At 44.1% G+C, this 27878-nt stretch overlaps 1 long non-coding RNA gene across 1 annotated transcript in view; it reads left to right on the top strand.

The window, feature by feature from the left end:
* Nucleotides 1–21987, top strand: part of LOC144105017 (uncharacterized) — a 74673-nt gene extending 52686 nt beyond the window's left edge. The window contains exons 2-3 of the long non-coding RNA XR_013308689.1: nucleotides 16630–16798; nucleotides 21923–21987. This is a non-coding gene — a long non-coding RNA (uncharacterized LOC144105017). The remainder of the gene's footprint in view (nucleotides 1–16629; nucleotides 16799–21922) is intronic.
* Nucleotides 21988–27878: the final 5891 nt, after the last annotated feature.

Below are 27878 nucleotides of genomic sequence, written 5' to 3'. Positions count from 1 at the left end.
TGACAACGTTACTCAGGAGCATTTGTGGGACATATTGGGCACATTGGATGTGGAAAATGGAGTAATTAATCTTTTAAAAGATGTATATAGAGGTAACAGAGTGCTCATAAAATGGGAAAAAAATGTATCAGGGCCTGTAAAGATACAGCGGGGGCTTAGACAAGGATGTCCTCTGTCCCCTTTGTTGTTCATGTTGTACCTGCAAGGTTTGGAGGCCAAGCTAGAGGGGAGCGGACTAGGTTTCAACCTATCTTTTTTCAAGCAAGGGGAATTGATTAAACAGACATTACCGGGACTAATATATGCGGACGATATAGTGATAATGGCTGACAACAAGGAAGACCTGCAGAAGTTGTTAGACATATGCAGTACAGAGGGAGATAGATTAGGCTTCAAGTATAGTATGGAAAAATCTGCAGTCATGACATATAATGAAGAAGGCGGCGAGCATAGAATACAGGAGTTCGTGCTAAAGGTAGTGAATGAGTACAAGTATCTTGGGGTGTGGATAAATAACAGTGTTGAGTATCTGACAGAGCATGAAAAATATGTAATGAATAAAGCTAGTAGGAATGCAGCTGTCATGAAAAATAGGGCACTGTGGAATTACAATAGGTATGAGGTGGTAAGAGGGATCTGGAAAGGGGTGATGGTCCCTAGCCTGACCTTCGGGAATGCGGTCCTGTGTATGAGGCCAGATGTTCAAGCAAGGCTGGAAATTAGGCAACGGGGAGTAGGGAGGTTAGCTTTGGGAGCACATGGCAATACACCAAATCAGGGGGTACAGGGTGATATGGGATGGGCGTCTTTCGAGAGCAGAGAGGCTAGCAGTAAGATAGCATTTGAGGAACGATTGAGAAGGATGGAGGAAAAGCGGTGGGCTAGAAAAGTTTTCAGATACCTGTATATAAAGAATGTTGACACGAAATGGAGAAAGCGAACTAGAAAATTGACAAGCAAATATCTGGACAGCAGTAAGGGGGCAAATCAGCAATTATCGGTTAAGAAAAAGGTTAAAGGAACAGAGAGAGCTTTGTGGAAAACAGGGATGCTGACGAAATCGGCACTAGAAACATACCGGACCTTTAAACAGGAAATTGTCAAAGAAAATATCTATGATAATTGTAGGGGAAGTTCTTTGTTGTTTGAGGCCAGGACTGGAGTTTTGCGGACTAAGAAGTATAGAGTCAGGTACCAGGAGATGGACACTTTGTGCGTTGCGTGCGGAGAGGAGGAGGAAACGGCTGAACACTTGATACTTTTCTGTAAAGGGCTTCACCCTACACTGGAAGGCAGCGGGGCTGACTTACCCAAGGCATTGGGGTTTAGGGATAGTGAAGGGAAAGTGGATTTTAAGAGGTTAGAAGTAACCAAGCGAAGGTTATCTGATTGGTGGCTAAAAGCAAGACAGGAGTAAAATTTCACAAGACATGGCTAGGTGGCTTGAGCCACCGCCCGATGTAAAGGGTTCAGCCGTACCCATCCATCCATCCAGGCTGAAGCCAGAGACATGAGGTATTTTATTAGTCGTTGGATCATATTGCGTCTAACAAATGGATAAACGAACATGTAAGTACGAAGTAGTGCCCAGAGTTTATTTTGGTGCGTTTAGCCGACAACACTCAACTTGAAAATAAACCATAACACAAGATGGCACTGTTTTCTTCTTATTGGTTAACACGATTGAGAGAAATAGAATTTATATGCCATGTTTTGAGGGCGCCTTGCTTCCTAAGCAAGTTACCACAGATGGCGCAGTATGCAGTAGTAGTAAAGGAAACGTAGATTTTAAGCGGGTAGAAGTAACCAAGCGAAGGTTATATGATTGGGGGCTAAAAGCAAGACAGGAGTAAAATTGCACAAGTCATGGCTAGGTGGCTTGAGCCACCGCCCGATTTAAAGGGTTCAGCCGTATTCATCCATCCATCCATCCAGAGTGGAAAAGGGCAGAGAAGAAGGTTCCTAGTGGCACATCAACAGGACCAGATGGTATCCCGATTATGTTGGTAAAGAAGTTAGGACCAAAATCCAAGCAAACATTAATACAGGTAGTGAACAAAATGATAGTGGATGAGAAAGTCCCCGATGAATGGCGATTAAGTAGAATGAACATGATATATAAGGGAATGGGGGACAAAGCAGACGTAAGTAACTATCGCCACATAACAGTGACGTCTGGGGTTTACAGGGTGATGATGCAAATTATAAAGGATAGACTGCAGGCTTGGGTGGAGAACGAGGGGGTGCTAGGGGAACTACAGAATGGGTTCCGGAAATAAAGGAGGTTGGAGGACAATCTATTTTCATTGGCACAGTGTATAGAAATTGCGGAAAAGGAACATAGGCCCTTATTGCTAGCATTTCTGGATATTAGGGGAGCCTATGACAACGTTACTCAGGAGCATTTGTGGGACATATTGGGCACATTGGATGTGGAAAATGGAGTAATTAATCTTTTAAAAGATATATATAGAGGTAACAGAGTGCTCATAAAATGGGAAAAAAATGTATCAGGGCCTGTAGAGATACAGTGGGGGATTAGACAAGGATGTCCTCTGTCCCCTTTGTTGTTCATGTTGTACCTGCAAGGTTTGGAGGCCAAGCTAGAGGGGAGCGGACTAGGTTTCAACCTATCTTTTTTCAAACAAGGGGAATTGATTAAACAGACATTACCGGGACTAATATATGCGGACGATATAGTGATAATGGCTGACAACAAGGAAGACCTGCAGAAGTTGTTAGACATATGCAGTACAGAGGGAGATAGATTAGGCTTCAAGTATAGTAAGGAAAAATCTGCAGTCATGACATTTAATGAAGAGGGCGGCGAGCATAGAATACAGGAGTTCGTGCTAAAGGTAGTGAATGAGTACAAGTATCTTGGGGTGTGGATAAATAACAGTGTTGAGTATCTGACAGAGCATGAAAAATATGTAATGAATAAAGCTAGTAGGAATGCAGCTGTCATGAAAAATAGGGCACTGTGGGATTACAATAGGTATGAGGTGGTAAGAGGGATCTGGAAAGGGGTGATGGTCCCTAGCCTGACCTTCGGGAATGCGGTACTGTGTATGAGGCCAGACGTTGAAGCAAGGCTGGAAATTAGGCAACGGGGAGTAGGTAGGTTAGCTTTCGGAGCACATGGCAATACACCAAATCAGGGGGTACAGGGTGATATGGGATGGGCGTCTTTCGAGAGCAGAGAGGCTAGCAGTAAGATAGCATTTGAGGAACGATTGAGAAGGATGGAGGAAAAGCGGTGGGCTAGGAAAGTTTTCAGATACCTGTATATAAATAATGTTGACACGAGATGGAGAAGGCGAACTAGAAAATTGACAAGCAAATATCTGGACAGCAGTAAGGGGGCAAATCAGCAATTATCGGTTAAGAAAAAGGTTAAAGGAACAGAGAGAGCTTTGTGGAAAACAGGGATGCTGACGAAATCGGCACTAGAAACATACCGGACCTTTAAACAGGAAATTGTCAAAGAAAATATCTATGATAATTGTAGGGGAAGTTCTTTGTTGTCTGAGGCCAGGACTGGAGTTTTGCGGACTAAGACGTATAGAGTCAGGTACCAGGAGATAGACACTTTGTGCATTGCGTGCGGAGAGGAGGAGGAAACGGCTGAACACTTGATACTTTTCTGTAAAGGGCTTCACCCTACAGTGGAAGGCAGCGGGGCTGACTTACCCAAGGCATTGGGGTTTAGGGATAGTGAAGGGAAAGTGGATTTTAAGAGGTTAGAAGTAACCAAGCGAAGGTTATCTGATTGGTGGCTAAAACCAAGACAGGAGTAAAATTTCACAAGACATGGCTAGGTGGCTTGAGCCACCGCCCGATGTAAAGGGTTCAGCCGTATCCATCCATCCATCCATCCATCCATCCATCCATCCAGAGAAGGAAGAATTAAGATCAACCTGACAATGGAACCATAGGGGAAGAAAGAGACGCAAGCGCCAGGGCCAAGTTAATTCAGATGTAGGTTTCATTAACATGCAAGGTGGCAGGAATAGACTGAACTGGGAGGAAATAGAAGAACAGTTAAGACAGGAGGAATTAATGGTATATGGTTTAGCGGAAACACATCTTAGAGACATAGAGCAACCACCCTGTAACCCAGACTACGCAGGGGAATATTGCAATAGAACAGAGGGCAGCTGAAAGGGAGGTGGAATTGTTGCATTCATTCATAAAAGTATGAATTTTCAAAGGGTTAGACTGGGATGCAGGGAACAGTTATGGCTAAAAGGAACAGTGGCAGGGAAGCAAACACTCCTTGGCTTTGTATACCTGTGGACAGGGGTTAATGCCAAAGAGGAAAACAGGAAAATGTTAGAATGCATTGCAAGCGACATTGATGAGCTAGGAGGACAGGGCGAGATAATTATATTAGGCGACATGAATGCACACATAGAAGACCTGGATGGGTACACGGATTCGACAGGAAGCATGCTGCAGGACATGTGTGACAGGCATGATTTAGTTGTATGCAACAGCACCGAGAAGTGTGAAGGGCCCATAACATGGGAGGCGGGGAGTCTGCACTCGACGATAGATTATGCACTAATGTCACAAAGGATGTCTAACAGATTAGGGGTAATGAGCATAGATGAAGATGGTTCCAGAAGTCTAGGTAGTGACCACAAGCGTATCAAGTTGAGCTTCAGAAGAAAAAGCAATGTAGGACTGAATCAAGATAAACAATCAGGGGGAAATTTTTACTCAGAAAAGCAATTGGAAGTAGCAGCCAAACAAATCGAGAAAGTAATTTTTGAGTATAGTGATACAGAATGGACTTATACCAAATTAACTCGATTACTGGAGCTAGAGCTAGCTAAGGTGCGAGTAAAGCTAAAAGGGAAAAGATGCAAACTCAAGAGTTGGTGGGATGAGGAGGTCAAGAGGACAATAGAAAAGCGCAAGGAAGCATCCAGGGAACACAGATATTCCAAGAAGAGGGGGGAACCAAAACCCGAAGTAGACAGAAAATGGGATACCTTCATAAAGTGTAGAAGGGACGCACCCTATTTGATTAATGAGAAAACTAGAAGAAAGGGTGCCCAATGGATGTCAAAAGTAAATAAAAAAATAGAAAAGCAGCCCAAAAATTCTGGAAACATTTAAATGCAATGAGTAATAAAACTAGGCTAGAACAAAGGTATATTGTTACAGATGAGGGTATTCGACTAGAAGGGGATGAAGGAATAAAACACATAGGAACAAGGATGACGGAAAAATTTTCAGCAAAGCACGTGGTACATTATTTATCGAAGGATGATAGACCGGTTACAGAAATAGCTTCACTTGAGCAAGGAGAGTGGGAAAGGGCAGAGAAGAAGGTTCCTAGTGGCACATCAACAGGACCAGATGGTACCCCGATTATGTTGATAAAGAAGTTAGAACCAAAATCCAAGCAAACATTAATACAGGTAGTGAACAAAATGATAGTGGATGAGAAAGTTCCCGATGAATGGCGATTAAGTAGAATGAACATGATATATAAGGGAAAGGGGTACAAAGCAGACGTAAGTAACTATCGCCCCATAACAGTGACATCTGGGGTTTACAGGGTGATGATGCAAATTATAAAGGATAGACTGCAGGCTTGGGTGGAGAACGAGGGGGTGTTAGGGGAACTACAGAATGGGTTCCGGAAACAAAGGAGGTTGGAGGACAATCTATTTTCATTGACACAGTGTATAGAAATTTCGGAAAAGGAACATAGGCCTTTATTGCTAGCATTTCTGGATATTAGGGGAGCCTATGACAACGTTACTCAGGAGCATTTGTGGGACATATTGGGCACATTGGATGTGGAAAATGGAGTAATTAATCTTTTAAAAGATATATATAGAGGTAACAGAGTGCTCATAAAATGGGAAAAAAATGTATCAGGGCCTGTAGAGATACAGCGGGGGCTTGGACAAGGTTGTCCTATGTCCCCTTTGTTGTTCATGTTGTACCTGCAAGGTTTGGAGGCCAAGCTAGAGGCGAGCGGACTAGGTTTCAACCTATCTTTTTTCAAGCAAGGGGAATTGATTAAACAGACATTACCGGGACAAATATATGCGGACGATAAAGTGATAATGGCTGACAACAAGGAAGACCAGCAGAAGTTGTTAGACATATGCACTACAGAGGGAGATAGATTAGGCTTCAAGTATAGTAAGGAAAAATCTGCAGTCATGACATTTAATGAAGAGGGCGGCGAGCATAGAATACAGGAGTTCGCGCTAAAAGTAGTGAATGAGTACAAGTATCTTGGGGTGTGGATAAATAACAGTGTTGAGTATCTGACAGAGCATGAAAAATATGTAATGAATAAATCTAGTAGGAATGCAGCTGTCATGAAAAATTGGGCACTGTGGAATTACAATAGGTATGCGGTGGTAAGAGGGATCTGGAAAGGGGTGATGGTCCCTAGCCTGACCTTCGGGAATGCGGTCCTGTGTATGAGGCCAGATGTTCAAGCAAGGCTGGAAATTAGGCAACGGGGAGTAGGGAGGTTAGCTTTGGGAGCACATGGCAATACACCAAATCAGGGGGTACAGGGTGATATGGGATGGGCGTCTTTCGAGAGCAGAGAGGCTAGCAGTAAGATAGCATTTGAGGAACGATTGAGAAGGATGGAGGAAAAGCGGTGGGCTAGGAAAGTTTTCAGATACCTGTATATAAAGAATGTTGACACGAAATGGAGAAAGCGAACTAGAAAATTGACATGCAAATATCTGGACAGCAGTAAGGGGGCAAATCACCAATTATCGTTTAAGAAAAAGGTTAAAGGAACTGAGAGAGCTTTGTGGAAAACAGGGATGCTGACGAAATCGGCACGAGAAACATACCGGACCATTAAACAGGTAATTGTCAAAGAAAATATCTATGATAATTGTATGGGAAGTTCTTTGTTGTTTGAGGCCAGGACTGGAGTTTTGCGGACTAAGACGTATAGAGTCAGGTACCAGGAGATAGACAATTTGTGCATTGCGTGCGGAGAGGAGTAGGAAACAGCTGAACACTTGATACTTTTCTGTAAAGGGCTTCACCCTACAGTGGAAGGCAGCGGGGCTGACTTACCCAAGGCATTGGGGTTTAGGGATAGTGAAGGGAAAGTGGATTTTAAGAGGTTAGAATTAACCAAGCGAAGGTTATCTGATTGGTGGCTAAAAGCAAGACAGGAGTAAAATTTCACAAGACATGGCTAGGTGGCTTGTGCCACCGCCCGATGTAAAGGGTTCAGCCGTATCCATCTATCCATGCATGCGTCACGTAGGAAAAGCTGGGCCCCAAGTCGCGCGTGGCCGTAGCCACCACCTGACTCCCGCTCCTCCCGCTAGGGGCGCTGCGACGGCGCGTGACGTCACGGAGGAAAAGCTGGGCCCCAACTGGCGCGGTCGCGCGCGGCCGCAGCCACCACCTGACTCCCGCTCCTCCCGCTAGGGGCGCTGCGCTATGATTGACGTCGCGGCATATGTATAAAAGAGCTGCGCTCCTTCGCCGGGACAGTCTTATACCCCTGTCACACGGGCATTTCGAGGGCCCTCGAACCGATAGTCTATCGACTCAAAGGCGATCGAGCGCTGCTACACGGGCAGTTTCAATGGCTATCGAGTCAATAGCCTATCGAGTGAACGGAGCAGCACGGAAATCCATCGAGATATGCAACGCATTCTTGGCTTAACCAAGCTAAGCCTGGCCATTTTTTTTGTAAACATCACTATTTTGTCGTTCACTGCTGTGGTCATAACAGAGCATCGTGAAGTCACTGAGGAATTTCATGCCATGGAGTGCCACGGATACCGGCTTTCCGGCTAATGTAACTTATAATGCATTCACAGTAATAACTACGAAATTTCCCATGGGTGGCTTCCGAGTTTCACTGACGCTCAGCCGTGCTCCAGCCTTGCAAACGTGATCTTTGCAATGGATCGAATTTAGCGTGTCGGTCCTAAGGAGAGATGATGCAAAGATAGCAAAAATGGCTTGTAAGAGAAAAACGTATAATCATTGGAAAAAGTTTCAGACTACTGCGGTCCTCCTCTCCGCGCTGCCTGACCTGCAAGCATTATGGCTGACTCCACTTGTCGTTTCCCGCTATGCAATGGCATCTTTGTACCTGTGGTCACCTCCGCAACATTGGTGTTAAAAGTGATAATCTTAACTTCTGCGCATTGCTAACGCTAACTTTGAATGCACTGTGAGCTAAGACTCATGAAAAATGGAAAACGAATATTTTCATTACGGGTTTCAGCACTACAATCCGATTGGGGGCAGGTCCCAGAAATAAGACTCCAGCCTTTTTCATGTGCAAAGGCTGTTGCTCGCTTTCTGGCATCATGTGACCGCGGTGAGCCCTATTTCATGCCCTCCCGGATCCGGAGAGACGGAACAATTAATGCCGTATTTTCTGCACTTTTCTAATAAACCTAGAAAAAAACTACTGCGGCTTGACTAAGCCCGGTTTAGCAAGCGGAAGTTTGCTATGCGTGTGTTAAGGTGTGTTTCTAAGCCAGGCTGACCTCAACCACTTCTTCCGTCGCCGGAGCCGAACTCGTGGCGGAGGCAGAAGCAGCAGCGGCTGTCTTCAAAGCTCTTAGCTGCCGCCTCTTGGCATCTTTCGATAGCCCTGGAGCCCGTCTTGATATACATCATAGCAGGTTTTAAAAAGCATGCTCAAGAACCGAAAAGCTTGTGTCCCTTATACAAGCATTAACGCCGAGACAACACTGTCTAGCGGCATGTTTTGATTTAGACAGTTTCTTACACAAAATAGAGCTTTGGGATTCTACGTCACCTTCGACATTCGCTTGAGGATGCTGAAATGCATAAGCAACTTTTTGTCCAACCGTAAATGTACGTCCAGGGGCCACCCTTTCAAGGAACTTCATTTAAGAGAACAGTGTACCTCAGGGGTGCATTTTAAGTACAGCAGTTCCCAATCACTTTCTCAAAACTCGTTTCTCGTTCTCTTGATCTTCTTTATATTTTCTTCCTTTCCTTACGGCAATGGTTAATCTTGCATAGTGTAACTACTATGAGTTGCCGCATATTTTGCTTTAGCAGAGGTGTAGAGCTGTCGTTGGTATGACTTGCTTTTAAGTTCCAGCGGCGTCCCCTCGGCTCTAAGGAGCGTGGATGGCACCATGGCCGTTGAACACATATTGTTATGGCTAACTCCTTTCAAATGGTCCTCTCATGATAAGAAGGCGCAACGACACGACCTGAATTAAACAAAAATGCTTCCCACACTACCACGGTGTGCATAGGGAACAAATATAAAAACCAGCAAGATAAATATCTCAATTCTTAGTATCGAAAGTTCTCACAGATTCCTTGGGTGGAAATTCAATGTGGCAGAATTAGCTAGTGGAGACTTTTTCAAAGAATTCCTTGACATCACTCAGATATCAAAGCTTGCAAGCATCGAAGCATCGATGTTGACATCCCTGTCTCTCTAACACCACACAGACCGTTAAATGTAGTACGGGGTGCCACCTCGGGCAATGATTTTCTTCACTTGAGAGAAGAAAAAACTGTCGTTGTACTATAAGATTGTCTTTAATATATACGGCCTCAAAATACGCAAAATAAGGAAATTCCCACAAAACTCTTGGTCCGGACATTTACTTCCTCCATCCAGTCAGAGACTATGGAGCTAGGGCAAGCAAAAATTTCCGTCCGACCATATATTCCTAACAAACTCCAGGCGCTGCTTCAAACGCCAAAGGTCGCACCCAGTGATTCTGACGCAGGGCCTCCCGGGTCTTTGGCAGACGCAGCGAGAGCTGCTTTTCCAACCACGAAAAAGGGCCCGCCGGCTAACAAATAAAAAATAAGCAAGGCTTCCCTCGTCCTTGAGAAGGCCACACCATCTCTTCCCGCGGGCTCCCCGGGGAACTCACCCGCCTCCATTGATTGAGGCGATGGACACAAGTCAGAGCCGGCTCCGCCGCTGTGTTGGTCGAGATCTCTTGAGCGAGAAAACTGTCTGCGGCGCAGCTCTGGTTGAACCCGGAGTGGCGCAATGTCTAAGCAGGCCGAGTGGAACTCGCTCAGTCGAATTGCAAAGTCATTCTTTGACCGCTGCGTTTCGCTGGGCGTTGCTTCTACATCTTTGTCCCTCGTCATGGATTCACTCTCTCCCCCTCTTGGTTTCGCCGGTGCGTTGCGCCGCCGGAACCTGCACTATGGCCACGACTCCACCAAGCTGAACACTCGAAATGCTATCGTAATGTAGGCGCACGACGCGCACACCAGCTGCGTGCTCTGACGTCACTCCGCGCATGCGCACAACTGACGAGGCGTGCGGCGTCTGCTCCGCTCTAGGCGCAGCACTGAGGTGCGCGGGGTGCACACTAGCTGCGGGCTTTGACGTCATTCAGCGCATGCGCGCAGCTGGCAGAATGTTGGTCCCAAGGCTCAGCGGGAAGCCACGCTGACCTCGTGAAGTGGCTGGCGTTGTGTAGCTGTCCCTACAAAATGGACCAATAACGAGCCCCGAACTAATAGGAACATATGTACTGAGTACATCCCTTCAATGTATTCGTGGCGTTACTTATCCACTTGAACTGCCGTGGTATAATAAAAAGAAACTATATTGATGCAAGATACCTTTTAGATTTTCTGCCGCCTGTAGCGTTCTGCCTAGAGGAGAGCAACGTTGGTCCTGCACATAAAAATGATGATTATGACAAAGTATGCCAGTGTGACTTGAAGCAGTCGAGTAGGCTATGTGGAGTCGTTGCTGTTGTTATGCAGAATGGTGTTGTAAGCCGCGAAATCATGCATCAAACGAAATATGGAACTGTTGCAGTCACCATTCTTAATTTTAAAACAATTACCTTATGTTCTATATATCTTCCTCAACATCTCACCTTAAAACTGCATAGGCTGAATGAACTTTTTGAGCAATTAACCGAGCCATATCTTGTAGAAGGCTATTTTATTGCCCTCTGTGGGTTTTGGCGAGGAGAACCAATTGAGAGCAAAGTTCGAGTTCTAGACAATTTTCTTCCGTGCAACAAAGTTTATTTGCTCAATACAGGAAAACAAATTATTTCTCTCCATACTCAGGAAAAATGAGCTGCGTAAGCGTGTATTTTAGCTCTCCCTCCATTTCTCCAGATTTCAAGTGGGGCGTTCTTGTTAACCCACACGGAAGCGATCACCTTCCAGTAGTAATTAATTTGTGAACACCGCCATCAATCAACCCAGGTAAACGACGTCGTTGGAAGCTCGTAGACTGGGAGCTGTTTCAGGAAAACGCTGCTCTTGAAAAATTGTTTGCTGGTCATCTCAGCGTTAATGAATTGACTGAAACGTTTACACCGTTTATCATAACTACTACGGCGCCCGTGTGTCTCCTCCGTTGTGTGCGCTGTAACTTTTGCTGCTCCTGCAGATCTGCAATGACAAATAGCCCGCCAAATCGCTCTTGCAAAAATACACCTAGCTATGCATCAGTGCTCGGGATTGGTTCTACGGAACCGCAAGGTGTGATATAACAAAGAATGTACATGAGTGAAAAAAGGCAAATTATGCCAAAGGAATTTTTGCTGGTACTCGTCACCACAGAACCTTACGAACTTTAGAAAGGCGAGAGCCAATGCACAAAGTATCCATCGCAATGCAGCGAGAGCTTTCTTAAAAAATCGCATATTGTCCATAAACAGTTCAATCCCATACAGAAAAATGTGGGAGCAACTTCGTACATAAAATAGAAACTTGTCCCTTTTCACAAATCCTTTCCTCACAGTCCTTGCTCACAGACATGCTAGGTGATCATTTCTCAAGAGTTTCAACTTCCCCGTGCCACACAAAATCACTTTTAGAATACGAAAATCTGCATGGAAGTGTAAACTTCCCTCGGGTTGTAGCACATATGAACGATTCAATGATAATTTACAATCTAAAAAATAGACATAGTTCTCTCTGCCGGAAAACAGACAGCTCTTCGCCTTCATAAAATATTTTGCGTAACGCTGGCGCATTTTTCCTAAGTAAAATTTCCAGAAGCTTGGAATAATGCCAGTTTGGTACCATACCTGAAAGCGGTAAAGCTTCCAACATCCCCTAGTAGGTATAGGCAATAGCTTTTAATAGCTGGCTCGCCAAGTATATTGAAATCGTTTTAAATCTCTGGCTAACTTTCGAGCTTGAATCTCGCGAAAGCCTTGTGTGGGCTTAGGTTCAATTCCTTCAAGGAACATTACTCAAGAGAAATTGATACTTTACGGGTGTGTTCTAAATACGATCTTCTCTGTAATGAAATTTAATTCTTTAAGTAAAATAACCCAAAAATAAGTTATGCACTCAGCTTACGTGGACGATGTTTAGATAGCCTATACGTCAACAAACATAACACTATGAAAGAGAGACGTACAGTTGATCAAAATAAACTGACAACATGGCAGACAGAACCATTCCGATTCCCCCCCCCCCCCCCCCCCAGAAAACCGTCACTCTCAAGTTCTCTCTCAATGGAGGCATACAGTACGACCTATCCTCCATTTAAAAAAAAAAAACAGAATTACCAGTATCAGTACACAAAATTTTAGGCATATTTTTCAGTGAAGAGCTCACATTCCTTTAACAAATTAAAAAAAAAAAAACTTAAGAAGAAAGCTTTGCGACCCTTAAATGTTTCAAATGTGCTTTGACGAAAACGGTGGGCATCCGACAGTAGATGTCTTTTGCTCCATTATCGTTCTCTAGTACGACCCTGCCTAGATTACGGAGCATCGTATATGAGTCTCTGAGACCATTACACCTAAAATCTCGACCGCATGCATAACCCTGGTTTACTTGTGTCGATTCAATGCACGTGGTAACTAGCGCTAAAGACAAGGGCAGAAGAGAGGTGGACAACGTGAACAATCCACATCTACTATTTTTATTCCAGACAGACAAATTCAATATATAAGTAAAACTGGTACAATATTTCACACCCTAAAGTGCATTTGCAACGGCACCTTCCGGTTCAAGAAGTGTAATTCTTTGGACGAAGACAATAAGGATGGGGTGCCTACTCCCGACTGTCTGCTCTGTAAATGAGAAAGCTTCCAGTAGTTCACGTTCCTTCTAGTTTTAACTTTTAAAAAGTGACCCGCGTTTGATTATATATCGGAGTACAATCATCCTCACAAACTTTCCAATGCACCGCCAAGTGTCCCGAACCTGATAGTGCCTCGACAGATAGCCTGTGCTCCATTAGCGAAACATACTTACAACCTCCAGTTTGGCCGAAGTAGCAATTCCCGGATGACAACGAATTCTGTAGAACACACTCGTCTTGCAAGTCACACACGGCATTTGATGTTTTATCGGACAAAGGATTTTTTTATTAAGACAACATTCACAGCCTTGCATAGTGTGCAGAGTTTGCGTGGTGCAGGAAGCACAACTCAGGCCTTGCCTTTATCTGCCAACTTCTTTGGGTAGTTTGGTAGTTTGCCAGCTGGCGGATATATCGAAGTTCCATGCATCCAGCCCGCTCATTAGCTTTTGGCTCAGTCCTCGTTGCCTGTTTCCCAGCGTGAGGACAGGCCTTCTGCAACGGATGTCACGAGCTGCCTTCTTCATGCGATATGTCTGCAGGTAAATACATTCAATCACCTTGCTTGATCAGGACTTCTCTAAGGCAGCACGAAGAATTTTCTTGGTGATATCTCTTTGTACTTACTTAAAATGGCTTGAAATAAAATTTAAAAAATTATTTTTTCACCTTCGCTGGACACCAACAGTAAACGCGTGCGTCATTCAGCAAAACCCAAACGTCCAGGATGTGTAAGCTGCCATTTTAGAAAGCTTGTGGATGAAATTAAGAACCCAAGCGCAAGACTTAAATACATCCAAGGTTCGTTCGACTAGAACATCCTTTCCGTCATTTTGAGTAGCTTGTGCAACTAAGATCCCCAAGTAGCCCAGCTTTCCGCTTTGAATACATTACGTCTCTCAACTGGCGTATACAGTAAATCCCTCATATAAAGTCACTATGTCGAAATAAATGAGGTCCCACTTACACACAGAGCCATGCTCACATGCACATATCTGCTGAAGATCCGTTCCCTGCCACATCGCCTCTATTATACCACAGTTACAAAGTCGACCTCCAAATTACTGTTCAACAAACCCCTGTCAATAAGACCTCTGGTGCTCCGCTTCCAGGATAGTTGCTAAACCTTAGGGATATTAGGTACCCTTCATGGTGTCATCTCAAGGCACGACCCACTGCCCCCATGGTACAGCCTTCCCAGTGTATGACATCACGTTTTCACAATTCCAAACAGATATGCAACCATCACACCTGCACATACTACAGGAATACTGGACACTACAAGAAAAAATATTCGAACTACATAGAATTTTGCACTGATTGCTCAAAAACAGCAGGATATGTCGGAAGCGTGGTTATAAAAAGAAGCTAACGAAAAATAGTAAGGCAGTCAGTCTTCCTAACTGCGCATCCATCTCTGCTGCCGAATGTTATGCATTCTCTATAGCTGTAGGCAGAGTAGAATTTGAGAGGTCACTGCGGCGACCCGCATTGGGACAATGCGAATGTAAACGCGTCAAAGCGCACATGTTCACACAACGAGATACCGCACCATTCGACGCATACGAAAGAAACCCGAGGTGACGCGCACGAACGTTGCAGTAGGTTCTTCCTTTACGCCACCGCTCACCCCATCGTAGCGCCGCCCTGTCCTCTGACGAAAGGGTGACCCCCACTCAAACCCTGTGTCATGACGTCACGCGTTACCGTGGCAGACCCGTTGGCAACATCTCCTGTCACTCCAGTCAAATATTCGTTTTCAAATTTGGCACCGGTGGTGCTTTTCCGTCCGGCTACTATATTACTGTCCAGCCTATTCAACCGTCGAGCGCAATTTGCTTTAATTATTTTATAATCACTCTATATTACTTAAACTCTTTTCACTTAATTATAACTCATTAAACGCCATTCAATTCATTTCCAACTTCATTTCAACTACTCTGCCTATTTTTCCACACTTTTGTTTTCACGGTTGTTTACTCGTCAACAATATAAATTCCCGTGCTATTCCGAAGGTTTTTCGACATTTTTCTCGCTAATTTATAAACTAATCAACCTACTGACACAATGTCATCTTATCAACTAATCAACCTCTCGACATATAGACTACTGGGAGAGGGTTGGCTTGCAAGCGCCAAAAATAGAAAATAAACAGAGGGTCGCTGAGATAAAATAAACAAAAACTAGATGATAGAACTATAGAGAAACTCGCCTGAATAAAACCTAGAAGGTTAGTTTGGATCGATTAGAAAAGTAGGGGGAGGGAGCGGAATCGCCGAATCTACCATGTGTGAACTGTCCCGTTGCTGAAGCCTAGTTGAGTAGCGCCAAACTACCGTAAATTTGTAACCCTCATAGAGTCAAATAAATATTTAAATGCAATTTCAAGAAAAAGTTGGGGGGGATGGCTTAAAGGTGCCATGTCTGGGAGAAGTGATCTAACGTTCTGGTTTGATAGCAGAATAGGCACGTGGTTGAGTTAAAGGGCGAGATCGTTGGTGGTCTCGTGTGGTGCTACGAACTTGAAACTTTCTCCTTTGCTAATTAAAAAAACTCCTGAGCTGGATTGAGACGTCTTTTTTACGTTTATTGCTTTGTATTGAAAGCGCAAGAATTAATATTTTCAGGGAAAAAGCAGCCTCGGTTGACTCATATACGACCGCGATGCCTAGTCTTCAATAGGGCCTCCAGATTTCTGAGATTTCATTATTTTATATGAAATATTTAGGCGCTGGTATATGTTTCAATGGTGGAGTTTATTTCCAAGAAACAAGTGAGGCTTTTTGTGAGGTTGGGTCTTAGATCCTTATACGGCCCTAAGCCCACCACGAACCAACACGAAGAACACTAGTATTTGTACCCTTGCATGCGATGAGGGAGATCAAGAATGTTTTTTTTTTTCTAAACATTGCAAGAGGGGAATTTGCGCCAGCCGACGGCGACATCAAAGTTCGCGCAGTGTGTATATCCCTTTCGTGCCTTCTAGAATATGTCGGCCAGTTGAAAGGCTGCTAACATTTGTTGGTGAAGTGCCAATTCACGGAAGTACTGTCAAAATACCTGGACTTTGAAGCTGTTTTGAACCCTAGCGGCCTCTAAATTTAGTGATTTTAATAGGAATCACTGGGAGTGAAAAAGTAGCCCTCTGCAGCAAAGTTATTCCGTGCCTGGGACACTTCGAAGATAAGTGAGCAGTTTTTTTATGTGTTTAGGCGCTATGCAGATCCTTGTAGATCATTTACAATAGGAGTGGGTAGTAAACGCTTGGCGACATTGCGTGCATTCAAACATCCCACCTAAAATATGCTCTATATAGGATAAAGTGCGGCGAACGATCCTATTACTTACAGTCTCAGTGACGCATCGGCTTTGAGGAATGTGCTGTAAAGACGGCTGAGATCGTTTGCTTTTGCTTTATTCCACCTCAATACGTGACGCACTCAAAGTCTTGGCGTGACTCCTTGTAGAAATATGTGGATCGCAAAAAATGTACCTGCAACGCATACGCACAGGCTGCGGCCGGTTTCGGGTGTGGCCTTTGACAAAAACATTTTGTCCTCATAACCTTGTTACAGCTGATGCAGAACAATTCGCCTCCAAACAGCCAGCAAACATCAGTTGCCCCGAGTGCTGGGAAGACTTCAACTCTCAACAGGATCAAGAAAGGCACTACTCACACGTGCATCTTGGAAATATGAAGAAGCAGCACTTCTGCTCCCATTGCCCTTACTGGAGCTTCACCAGGTCAGCCGTGTCTAGTTTTTTACACCTTCGATGATAAATTTTGGGGTGGTAACAATACAAAAAATGCACTTTATATCAAACACATATTTTACATCTTCATCAGAAACCTTCATCAATGCCCAAATTGGCAGCTGTGTAAATGACGAAACAAAAATTTATTCGCGAATGCATTGCCTGTAGACAACTCAAATTTTTTAATGATCACAATTTACTTTCGATAACATTTTTTCTCATGAATGTGGAGCACAAGGTGGAACTTTTAGATCGTTTTTGAGAATGTCTGTTTTTGCTGCATGGCTTTCTAACATCAATAGCGTTTAAGTAAGTTATTGCCATAACAAAAATTTTTCAGCCAGTTGCTTGGGGTTCCCTTCATAGTTCGTGGGGCTTTGACGTCCCAAAGAGATTCAGGCTGAGGGATGCCGAAGTGTAGGGTTGCGGAAATTTAGACCACTTGAGGTTGATAAACGTGCACTTCCATCCAACAGTACAGGTGCCCCTGGCGTTTAGCCTCCGAAATTCGACCACCGCGGCCAGGATCGAGCCCGCATCTTTCGGGCCAGCAGCGAAGCGCAATAACCATTGAGCCACCGCGGCGGCCTATATATTTATTATTCATCATCATTATCATCATCATCACCCTGACTTCGCGCATTGGAGCGCATAGGCCTCTCTCTTGTCTTTGTAATTATTAACCCTGTCCTTTGACAGTAAGGCACACACGACGCCTGCAAACTTCCTCATTTCATCCGCCCTCATAACTTTCTGCAGCCCCCTGATACGCAAGTTTTCTTGTGCAATACACTACGCTACACTTAAGGACCAGCGGTTATCTTTCCTTCGCGTGAAATGCCCCTGCCGAAACGCATTTCTTCGTAGTTTCTAATAGGATGCCAATAACGCGTTTTGTTCCCTCACGCGCTCTGTCCGCTTCCAGACGCTTAACGTTACACTTATCATTTCTCTTTCCATGGCTCGCTGCGTTCTCGATAACGTAAGCTGAACCCTTTCCGTTAGCCTCCACGTTTCTGCCCTGTAGGTGAGCACCGGTGAAAAACAACTGTTTTACACTTTTCTCTTGAGAGATATTGGTGAACTGCCATTCATATTCTGAAATAACCTGCCATTTGCCCTGCATCCCATTTTTCTCCTTCTAGCGCATTTCTTTCACACGATTTGTATCAGCTGTCACTACCTGTCCAAAGTAGACGTATTCCGTTACCCCTTCCAGAAGCTCGCTGTCAGTTGTCAACCGCTGTTTCCTGGCCAGACTGTTGAAAATTACTTTGGTTTTCTGCCTGTTACCTTTTAGACCGGTTGTTCAGCTCTGCCTGTCTAGCTCATTGATCATGAATTGCCGTTTACCTCCTGAGTGACTCAGCAAGGCATTGTCATCCGCGAATTTCAGAATATTTAAGCATTTTCTGTTAACTCTTATCCTGAACTGTTCCCAATTCATGCCAAGGAACACCTCATGTAAACAAGCGGATAATAACATTTCCGTGAATGTGTGTCCTTTGCCAGACGCCCTTACTGATTGGAATATTATTGCTGACTTTATTGAGGACTATGGTAGTCGTCCAGTTCCTATATATATCTTGCAGTATTTTGACACAAGGCTCTTCTACACCCTGGTTCCGCAATTTCTGTGTGACTGCTGAGGTTTCCACTTAGTCGAAAGCTACCGCCTAATCAATGAAGGAAATATACATAGGTTGATTACATTGTGCGCATTTCTCTGTCACCTCATTGATAGTGTTAATATGATCTATTGTGGAATATCTTTTACGAAAGCCTGCCTGATGATTTGGTGGATTGGAGTCTAAGTTTTCATGACTCTATTAAGAATTGCCTTTTCCCTTTCGTCTCCTTCATATGAATTAAGATAATGTTTCCTTCTTCCAAGCTTCTTGTACGTTCGAGGCTTTAAGGCAATGCGTACAGAGGGCGGCTAATTTTTCTACCACAATCTCCCCTCTAACTTTCTACAGATCTGCTGCTGCCCGATTCAAACCAGCTGCTCTTCGGGGTTGCAATGCTCCTAAGGCTTTTTTTACTCCTTCATTCGTTACTGGCGGGATGACGCATTGCTCTTCGCTGTCATTAATTTTATGATTATATTGGCTACTGTATAGATTTGTGCAGAAGTTCTCGGCTATATTGACTATATTATTCATATCGCTAATGAGATTGCCCTGCTTGTCCCTTAACGCATAAACATAGTTTTTATCTATGCCTACTTTATTCTTCACTGCTTTTAGGCTACATCCGTCCTATAGAGCATGATCGATTCTCTCCATATTAAAATTCTTACGTCGGCGACTTTGCCCTTATTTATTAGCCTAAATAGCTCTGCTACTTTCATTCTGTCTGAAGGTATAGACGCCCTCAAGATTTGGCGTTTCTTAATCAGATCTTTCATAACCTGAGATGGCTTGCCGCTATCGTGTCAAAGTCATCCCACCGCCTACCTCTGCTGCGCACCCCGTATTGACATCTGTCAGATTATCCTTTATTGGATGAACATTTGGATATTTCTTCCTGAATTGAAGCTGAATATCTGTTCTGCAGCAATATCCCAAATTCCTCTATTTTCCCTCTTACCTCTAACTCGCTAATGGACTTTTTCTTCACTTGCTTCTTCCGTTGCTTCTTCAAGTGTAAGCTTATTCGTGACCTTACCCTTCTGCGGTCGCTACAACGCACCTTCCCGCGGACGTCCACATCCTGAGCGACGCCAGGTTGAGCGCATAATATGAATTCAATTTCATGTTTAGTCTCGCCTTTAGGGCTCTTCCAGGTTCAATTTCAGTTCTCTCGTTTGGGGAAGACGGTATTCATGATCTGTAAATTATACCTATCTGCGAAATCTACCCATAAATATCCCCTGGTATTCCTTGAAGCTATCCCACAGTCGCCTACCACGTGGTCACAAGACTCTTCTTGCCTACCGTCCCATTGAAGTCGCCCATCAGTACAATTTACTGTCTCCCTATTTTGCTCATTGCCGATTCCACGTCTCAATAGAAACTTTTAACGGCCTGGTCACCATCGCTTGATGTATGCGCGTGGGCCTGCACCACTTTCAGCTTGTACTTCCTATTGAGCCTAATTACGATAGCTGCCACCCTTTCCAGCATACTATCCTAGAACTCTTGTGCGTTGCCAGCTAGAGCTATTATGAATACTCCCTTTCCTGTTTTTCTTAAATATTAGCTGTCGCTGTGAATTTATTTCGGCATGATTCCTAATGCGAGTTAATAGGGTCCATGCGGTTCATAAATAATAAATATAAATAGATTTAGTATACTGAGCTCGGCGATGAACTGAAACATGGAGATGATCGCAATAAGTACAAGGTGATCGTCCACACTCAAAGCATAATCCAGGAGATTGCGTTTTTTGCTGCAAGAGATGCTAAACTTCTACTGATATGCATAATGTTAGCTGCTTTGCTCTCCCCGCAATATGCACTACACGGGATTCCTAAACTCGTTTTTGATTTCTCTATTTGGTCTCGCAACAGCGCGAAGACCTCTTTTTAATCCTCTCCAATAGTTGTCGTTCGCGTAAGTAAATGGACAACAGCGCCAAGCAGGGCAGCGGCTGCGGGCCTCATCACAGCGCTTTTAAGTCCTGCCACTCTCTAGGTGACGGGGTGCGCTGAGTGACGACGAGTTTAGCTTTCGTAACGAGTGCCTGTTAGGATTTATAAATTTCTAGTTTAAAATCTGGCTCCTCTGCTACTGAAGGCTGGGGCAAAGAGGAGAGGGCATCACCTGTTGTCGATCGCATCGCGCTGTAGAGGAGTAAGCGGGTGGTGCAAGGCATCAAACCGCAGCACTGCATGTGAATGAACGGGGTTCCGTTAATTTTTGTAGTGTATTTATAGTGCTTTGGAGCTAAAAAAATTGTGCCTATCACCTGCGTCCACCGCTGCTCGATTTTATGCAGCGCAGCCCAAGGTGCCGTGACGCGCCCTTTCACAAGACGGTGCGATAAGTTACAGAGGCGGCGAGCTTTGCTGCGGGAGCTGATTGTCTTCCCATATAGTCCTCTCCACATTGGCTCTGCAATACGTTTCATAATCTAATCAGGGAGTCCTCTAAAATTTCTTTTATTTGGATGCTGTAATAGGCACTTTCTTATGAAATTTTCATTTAAATTCATTACCTTTTCTGCAGTACCTTCAATACGCAAGCATTACCTAAACCAGGTGAATTAACTCGACGCCTATTAGACAACTTTATGAGCACTGGATAGCATGTTGCCTAAAGCTGGCTTAGAGAACTGATGCTGATGCGTACTGTGTCTCCGCATGAAAGATCTCTAGGAAGTTTGGCCGGCATCAACTGTTTACCACAAGACTTTAAGCGCCCTGGCTATACACTGAAAGCCTCCAAGTGTAATATTTTTTTTTTTTTGGGGGGGGGGGGGGGTTGAAAGAATTCCTTGCATCTACTGTACCATGACCAATTTTTGACCGTCGTCGTTTATCTCCGGAGCTTCCAGTTTTATGTAATTCCTTATAGCTTGAATGTTTTCGTTCAAACAGAAGCATTTACTCGGCCATTTATTTCTTGGTCCTCTTTTACTTCCTTACTTTAGGGACAGTTTTCCGCTTCGTTCCAGTTAGCGAACTGATCCGCCTACCTTAATTATCAAAATGGTCATAAACAGAACCTCGTTGCAAGTACGACTGATATCTAAGCAGAAAAGTACTATGGTAGCAACTAATCATATGCTCTATGTTATGCTGGGGTTTTCATATGCCGAACTCATACATTTTTTCCCAAATTTCAGCCCGACACTGTTATCGCGTCGCTGCACGGTCTTAACCTCTGAACATCATAGTGAAGTTTAAGTGTTCAAGAGCATGTACTCAGCATAAAGGAAGTAGTATGTAATCCCTCGGCTGCACATTTTCATTGCCAAATGATTAAAGTGAATTAAAGAGCATTAGTTTATTTCATCAACAACACAATGAAATGAATTTTTTTCGAGAAGAGTATTTCTCTCTTCTGTAGACACATGCAACTTCAGCAGTTCATGACACCGTAAAGAACACTTCAGTTGGAAAACCGGCACTCGCATCTTTTCCACTTTCTGATTGCGCTTTTGCAGGTCACTACTGGAGACGCACATACAATCTCACAGAGCAGACTGCAGCTCCTCTAGCAAGATCTCCTCCGCTCAGCCTGCGAAAGAGAGAGCTCCAAATGAAGAATATACATTCAGGCCTATACACACATGTCGGCCATGTGGTGAATGCTTTCCCACGGGTCCGCTTCTGCTTCGGCACCAGGAACACTGTTCTTCCGTACGGCAGATTTCCTGTCAATACTGCGGGTTATTGGTTCCCGACAAGTCCACTCTTGATAATCATGTTTTGTTGCACACTACATAGCTTAAATCCATTCTACGCTTCCAATGTGTACTACCGAAAATTTGTATCAGCCTGCAATGGTAATGGATTTTACGGTTCTTTAATTCTGGCTTTTTCCCGCCGTGCGCGACGAGATCGAACATTATTAAGAAAGAAAATAGCGTGCTGCCTACGAATGTTACACGCCGATAGTCAAACCACCACTGGCTTGTGATTGCGAAAAATTGGAGACATATTACAATTTCGATATTATACTATTATCTAAGCAACGCAAGGCCGCTGCAGGGGCCCAAGAGTTGGAGGAACGGTTCATGATCGGCATATGATTGGTGTGGATTTCCTCAGTTGCATATTTGCCACTGGATGCTAAGGAGTAAGTTCTTGGATGCCGGAGAAAACGAGAGAAAACTGACAAAACAAATGAGAATGAATAACGCTTGAACCTCATGGCTACCACACTATGAAGATATACTCACGACGAAGACGAAGCTCCATTAAAATCATCTGATTGCCTTTACGAATCACACCTCATTCTTCGACTGGCCGCAACATAAGAATGTGTTTTTAGTTCGTGGTTTGGTTTAATGCTCTCCTAATGAGCAACAGAAACTGACCAAAATTTCTGATGTACCATAAGACCGAAAGTGGATTCGCAATCAATGTATGCGCTCTTGGTTTCTTCCTATGATAATCTCTTTTAAGTTAATGTTATGTAATTGCCGCAAATAAAAAGTTGATGTCATGACCAGTGTGTTTCTTTCGTTATTAGAGAAGTTCAACGCCCGTCATGGATTCAAAATTCCAGAATTGTTGTTGGAAAAGAATACAGCCTTGCCTCGCAAACTCAGGACTGTAGAGGATGCATTGAAAGATGATTACAATTTAAAGAAATCTTAACAGCAAAATAAGTGCTTTGGTTTATATACGAGGCGAGATCTTAGTAATAACACGAGAAAACGCACATTTTTAATCACGCTGGTAAACAAATTTTACAGCAGCAACAAAATCTGTTTTGCAACAGAAATTCTTTCAGTCTGTTGTTGAAAACGTGCAAAGATAATCAGGCTTAAAATGGAAATGTATTGCCCCAATGTGAAATGCCTGAGATAGGTGGTGTGATTTTGCCGTAATCAGTGTTGATTTTATGTACTAGGAAATTATTTCCAGTTAAATCTAGGAGCTGCGGATGGCCAACAATATAAGAATGATAAAAGATATATGCCATTCCGTAATTTAATACATTCAAGAACATGATGGTATGGAAATAGTATATAATGTGGCGGAATGATGGCGTGTTGTCATCTAGTAATACGGAAAGACCAATATTTAAAATAGAGCTGCGTCTGATGGTGCGGATGGCCTGGATTTGCAAATGTATGGACGATAAGTGCCTATGACAATTAAGTGCTTCCCTTTGCAACAATACCGAAACTTGCTTGACTATGTACGACTGCACTATTCACTGATAAAAGTATGTTACATAAGCGTTCAACATAACATTTATTTATGTTCCATTCATAAGTACATATAACAAAATAGAATATGCTCACTGAATACGCTGCTTCCACTTGCAATTTTTTACTGTGTTTCAAGGTCGGCATAATTTCAACATTAAAAAGTCGCAATGAAACATTTAAAATAGAATGAAATAAATGCATGCAACCATTATTGCGTGCGACGGATGGGCTTTGCTTCAAGCTATCTCTGAATATACACGAATCGGTTTTTGAAACACTAAAAAATATTTCCGCCATACTGAAGGGCGATACGTCCCGTAGGAGTACTTTGAAGGCAGGTGACCTGGGACAGAAACACCCAAGTGTTTTATGTTCAATTCAAAGAGGTAAGCTTTTGGCAGGAATTTGCCTTTGCTTTTCCCTTTGCCCAAGGCGTGTTTACGGTGTAATAACCTGAAAAGAAACTCTTAATGATTCACATAAAAACAGATGTCAAAAGGTAAAGGAGACTGGCCGTTAGGTTTAGAGCTTTGGACTTGACATCAGACAGTCCGGTTTGAAACTAAAAGCTGAAGCACATTGCAAATAGAATAACCAAATACAATTAGGGAAAGCCGGGTTTAGAAAGAATGGCACCGCAAATTTGCTACCTAAAATGACATAGCTGAACAATGCACCAAGGTGAAAGAATGAGCTCTGGTCTGAAAGAGAGTCATCACTAGTTCCATGGGTACAGCAAGCAAAACATTTTCGCATTCGTACACAAGTATGTCTCATATAATATTGTTTTTCAACAGAGGTCATTTTACGCCAAATGAAATGCGGGTGAGTACAGAGTCTTGCTGTGAAATCGTGGCTACTACGGGTGTATATAGAAATACCAATTTTAATATTTTAGACAATGCTCTCACCTACCTTACTGAAGCTAGTTAAAATTGAAACAGATATGTCCCCTGAAGTCGCTGCTGGAAAAAAACTCAATGAATTCCAATAGTTAAATTTATTACATAGGTTAAAATTTGCAAATATATATAGAAGATTTTAATCTGAAATTTTGCGCACCGTAATACATCACGAGCATCAATGAACGGAACCACGTGGCTGATCTGATGGACACACTACAATAGTAAATGCTTCTTGATAAATTCAGCGTTTAGCTATAGGCATCCACACAGATGCCCCTAAACGAAAAATGCAGCGCATGTTCGATGCAGCGCATGCCAGCCAACCACCACCCGTGGTGGGTGGGGGGCACCATGACAGAAAAAAATTTTATTATGACTCCACTCTAGACCAAACTTGATCGCTCTTTAAAAAGAGGGCGAAACGAGGGAGACAGTTTTTTCAAAGAAGAAAGATATCATTTCCAAAGTTTCATGTCTTTCATAGCCAAGCAGAAAAAAAGTAGCTGAAAGGGGGTTTGTGCAGAAATAAGTAAAGGGAAAGAGTTCACGGCGGGCGACACAAAATGGCGAGCAGGACGGCGGGCAACGCCGACTACCAGTCCAAAAAACCAAGCGATCTCGTGCAGCTTGGCAATGCTTTGTCTTTCATCGGTGCCTCGTCTTCATCGGCACTTGGTCAGCAATCTGTCTATGCGGCATCAGGCGTGGCCGTCATGGTTAGTTACAACTGCCCCGGGAAAGAAGAGGAGACACCCTGGCGACCTACGGCGATGACAAGAGGAGCGGGTCGTAGTAGGTCTTCAGGCGGCTGACGTGGACGGTTTCTTGGCCGGGATGGCGCAAGTGCTAAGAGAGGTTGAGCGGCTACACGATGTAATTCACAGGCGACGTTTGCTGGACGACACAATAAGGGCCGTGGTATTCTGTACGAAATTTTGACGACAATCCTGGGGGTGTGCCTGGAAACCAGAGATAAACTAGGGATCCTATCTGAAAAACGTGCTGCCTGTTATCGTTATCGTGACGATCCTTTTGGCAGCCTTGGGATACCGAGGTGAAAGATCGCGCCAACTGGCGGCATTCCTCCCCATGCTTTGCGACTCCGGATAGGGGCGTCCACTCGGAGGCGTCAGGTGTGTATGGCAAGATGGTATCCATCGTGGAGGACGGCTCACGCCCATAAAGCAGGAAGAAAGGGGTAAAACCGGTGGTTGACTGCGTGGCGGTGTTATACGCGGACGTCACGAACGGAAGGACAGCTTGCCAGTTGGTCTCATCCGCTGCTACGTACATCCTGAGGATGTCTCCGAGAGTACAATTGAAGCGCTCGGTCAGCCCGTTAGTTTGGGGATGGTAGGCAGTGGTGGTCCAATGTATGATGCGACAGTCGGTAAGCAGAGCTTCAATGACGTCGGTAAGGAAGGCGGGCCTCTGTCACTTAGGATCTCGCGCGGCTCGCCGTGGCGAAGAACAAAATGGCACAGCAGGAACATCGCAGCTTCGAGGGCAGTAGCAGCAGGAAGGGCGGATGTCTCGGCATACCGGGTGAGGTGGTCGACGTCGACGATAATACAGCGGTTCCCAGAGACCGTATAGGGAAGCGGACGGTAAACGTCCACGCCAACACGTTTGAAGAGACGTCCCGGGGAAGGGAGTGGTTGCAACGGGCCGGTCACACGAGAAGCGGAGGTCTTCCGCCGCTGACAGGCGATGCAAGATCGGACGTATTTCCGAACATAGCCGTACATGCCGCGCCAATCTTGCGCAGCGCGGCGACGATTCGTCTTTCATCGGCGCCTCATCTGTATCGGCGTTTGGTCAGTGATCTGCCTATGCGGCATCACGCGCGGCAGTCATGGTTCGCTACAAAGGAAACCTTATGATCCCAGTTTTTGGTAGCAAAGTGCCTGAGATATAATTTGGGCCTTGGGCACAAGGTATCAAAATTAGCCACCGGCAACTTGCTGCTCGAGCTACTTGACACCGTCCAGTATTCAAAGCTTGCAAACATCGTGCAAACATTGTATCTATAGGGCAGATTCCTATCTCCGCCATGTCACACCGACCTCTAAACACAGTCACTGGTGTCACATCTGATCCACCTTTCTGAAAAAAAAAATGCTTGAAGGCCTTGACAACCAAGATGTCAAAAACGTTCAGCGGATAAAGATCCGGAAGTATAACAAGTAAATAGACACGAAACGCCTGATCCTCACTTTCAACACCACCAAACTGTCTGAAAGCATTGAAGTCGGCTACTTGAAAATATTTGCAAAACCATATGTACCCAACGAATTAGTCGAATTCGCGGATAGAAATAATTTACGGATCATGAATACCTTCTTCCGCAAACGAGAAAACACGAAGTGGACCTGAAAGAGCTCCAATGGTGAGATTAAAAACGAAATCGACTTCATACTATGCGCTAAACTTGGCATCATTCAGGATGTGGCCGTCCTCGGAAAGGTGCGTTGTAGCGACCACAGAATGGCAAGGTCTAGAATTAGCTTTGACTTGAAGAGGGATCGGAAGAAGCTAGTGAAGAAGAGGACCATTGACGAGTTAGCCGTAAGAGGGAAAGCACAGGAGTTTAGGATAGCGCTGCAAAACAGATATTCGGCTTTAACTGAGGAAGATTATCTTGATGTTCATACAATGCACGATAATCAGACATCAATAATTACGGAGTGCGCAGTAGAAGTAGGCGGTAGGACAGTTCGAAAAGATACCGTGAAGCTATCTCAGGTGACGAAAGATCTGATTAAGAAGCGCCAAAACATGAGGGCATCTAACGCTACCGGTAGAATAGAAGTAACGGAGCTATCGAAGTTAATAAATAAGCGCAAGGTAGCCGACACAAGAAAGTTTAATATGGAGAAAATCGAGCATGCTATAAAGAACGGAGGTAGCCTAAAAACAGTGAAGAGGAAACTAGGCATAGGTAAAAACCAGATGTATGCATTAAGAGACAAGCAGGGCAATGTCATTAGCAATATGGATACGATAGTAAATGTAGCCGAAGAGTTCTACACAGACCTGCACAGTAGCCAATGTAATCAGAGCGTTAATGAGAATGACAGCATTGCACAGCAATGCGTCATCCCCTCAGTAACGAAAGATGAAGTAAAGGAAGCCTTAGAAGCAATGAAAAGGGGAAAAGCAGCTGGGGAGGATCAGGTAACAGCAGATCTGTTGAAGGATGGAGGGCACATCGTGCTAGAAAAACTAGCCACCCTGTATACGCAATGCCTTATGACCTCGACTGTACCAGAAGCTTGGAAGAATGCAAACATTATCTTAATTCATAAGAAGGGAGACGCCAAGGACTTGAA

This window comes from Amblyomma americanum, chromosome 9 (assembly GCF_052857255.1).
Source record: "Amblyomma americanum isolate KBUSLIRL-KWMA chromosome 9, ASM5285725v1, whole genome shotgun sequence".
NCBI classification, from domain to species: Eukaryota; Metazoa; Arthropoda; class Arachnida; order Ixodida; family Ixodidae; genus Amblyomma; species Amblyomma americanum.
The sequence above is the reverse complement of the archived record's forward strand: the minus strand, read 5'-3'. Positions and strand labels throughout refer to the sequence as shown.